Raw genomic sequence first — 2,922 nt, 5'->3', positions numbered from 1 at the left:
GGCGAGGAGAGGGATGGAATCAATACTGTTACATATACCTTTCAGGGGGCAGGTGCTCAAAATGGGGGAAAAGGGCACCCCCCCCCACTTGATAAATTATTTTACTTGCAGAAATCATATCTCGAAATTCATAACATACCAAATGTAGTAAAAATGTTACATTTTTCATCATATGCCTATTTCTGCAACAACACACTCATCACAAATTGTAAGCAAGCTAGTTAGTGCCTCCTAAATACTTGAATGACATCGTGGAAAAGAGGGTCGGCTATCAGCTGATCGTTGATTGATATAAATCTGCTAGTTAGCTAGCTCAATTTATTTMACTGATTGTGATTAACCTATGTCTTTTTGCTGTAGCCAACCAGACCGAATATTGATGATGTAGGCTAAGTCAAGTGTTAATGAAATGTTATGCTGCTGTGGCAGTACTGTTGATATTTAAACTAGGTAGCTAGCTACACACACGGGTGGATTTGGAGGCCCCAGGCAGAGGCCAGTCTGAGACCCCCAACCCCTTTTGTTTCATAGTAAAGACCTAATTTCATTGTCAAATGTATTACCTTTTAATGTGCCATGAACACAACCAGTCTTGATGTTTTCATCTGATTGTCAAAAAAATCACTTCAAAAAGTAGGTTACCTTCGCACATTAATCCCAAAATAATTCCAGGATCTGAAAAGTGCACTGTGCCCCAGCCAACTTCCCTTCAAGTGGCTGAAACTATCACCAGAGAAAGCAACCAACTGAGTGAAACAGCGCCACTCTGTCTTGCTATATGTAGCCCATGTATCTGATGCTGTCTGGCCAAAAAAGAGAATGACATGCTATACTCTTTTTAGCCAGAGAATCAGATACATGTCCTTTGCCTTGACGACAATGGAAGTATTTTCAGCAGCACCTGTCTTTTTACTAAAGACATGCATTTTGTATCCCCCTAGGGCCTGGGTTTCTARTAAGATAGTCTCGCCGAGAACCAGGCTGGGGAAGTTCATGGCAGAGAAATAGCTAAATAGGGGTGGAACCCCGTGTAAGTGACACCTCGCTACACGTCAAACCAATCAAATGCCTTGCTTAGGCGGAGCTCTAATAGTGCTCACTAGATTAGTGTCGTAGGTGCAACAGTGCATGAACGATGCTTTTTACAGTCTATGGGGAGGATGGCTGGGAAATCACAGATTAAAACATGTTGATGTATGTTKATTTTGTGTGTAAAGCACACTTCTGATAAAACAGAATTACATTTTTCCTCCAGGTTTTCTTCAATTTACGGAACAACTCTGAAAAATGTGTACTTCCCAGTCTGAAAACAGTGATGAAAATAACAGGTAGATATCTCTATCTTAAAGGTGCAATATGCAGAAATCGCTCCGCCATTTCCTGGTTGTAAAAATTCTAATAATTCACCTAATTTCAGTTTGTGACAAAACAAGCAATGTATTATGTAGATAATCATTGTACCGTCTAAACCGCTGTTCAAATATATATTCAATAAGKAAAAATATTGTATTTTCATCTGTTTGAAGTTTACAAAACCGAAAGTAAAAGATGGCAAAACTAAACTTAAGAACTGGAAGCATAGAAATAGTGCACATAGAACAGATCTACCACTTCCTAGATTTGCTTTAAATGAGAATGACAAATCTATAACACAGTTCTATGTGAATTTGTAATTTGATCAGGGTGCGACGCAAAATACGTACTTATTGCAATTTAAACAGATCAGTGAATATTTATAAAATGGTTTATTTGTATATGCCTCCAGTGGTTAGATAGTTATAGATATATCAAGCCTGATTGAAGCCTAACGTAAAATTGTGTAACTGATGCCACCCAACATGTTCTCTGGTTGTATTTCAGACAGAAATCCATAGATTCGAAGACAAGCATCACACACAAATTACAATTTAGACCATGAACCTCCACCAAAAAACAATTGTACATGCCTCAAGCCAAATAAATTATTATGAATATTATCACAACTGAATTTTTGTTTTTTTTGCCTAAGACATTGGACTGAGTGTTGGAGACTCCGCCACTCTATCCACTCCTAGAATGCCGCACATCGGCGTAAGTTAGTCTGTCACGCTCAGTGTGCGTGCAACGTCACCCACGTGTGTGTATCTTCTGAGACACGAGCGCAGGAAATCGCATTGACGCACACTGTGGGACTGGCGCTCCTTCCATGCAAAGATCCACTTTAACGAGTGTATTGCAGTGCAGGGTCGTTTAGTCCTAGAGGCGATCCTTATTGCTAAATCTATATGGATGACAGCCTTTATAATAACCAACCATAATGGTGTATTTAATAACAGCTATACATAGTAAGATCAATATAAGCATCAGACATTCTCAAAATAATGGCGTGTTGATATAACATGTGTCGTTCCCAGTGTGAGTGAGACCCCACAAAGAGACCGAAGATGGTGAGCGGCAGAGTCTGACACCTATACTTCATGGACAAGAGAGATAAGTTTGCGCATTCAAATCCTAGGTGTGATACTCTCCGGTGCAGATTGTGCCGACGACACGCCACAAAAATGTCTAGAGAGTGTGTCTTCTTACATGAGTTCATTTTTAGTAAACTATATCCACATCTCAACATCAAGCGTGTCTATAGGAAAGACTTGCGGAATCATTGTCTTCACTGGTCTCATATTGTTGCCATAAGAATTACCTACGACTATAATGACATCTATATATATTATATATATCTGCTTTGGCCAAGAAACCATGAGCAAAGGACAATTTATATCTCTTGGAAATCTTAGTCCATATATATGATTTTGGTTCAAACCGCTGTTGTTTTGTGAGACGCAGAGTAGGTGAACGGATCATCTTCTGCCATGTGTGGTTTTCTCTCTATCTATATATCATGGTATGGAGGTGTGTGTGTGTGGTGTTGACACTGTCTGCTGAATA

Source organism: Salvelinus sp. IW2-2015, unplaced genomic scaffold (genome assembly GCF_002910315.2).
Source record: "Salvelinus sp. IW2-2015 unplaced genomic scaffold, ASM291031v2 Un_scaffold1077, whole genome shotgun sequence".
NCBI classification, from domain to species: domain Eukaryota; kingdom Metazoa; phylum Chordata; class Actinopteri; order Salmoniformes; family Salmonidae; genus Salvelinus; species Salvelinus sp. IW2-2015.
This window is presented reverse-complemented; position numbering follows the sequence as displayed.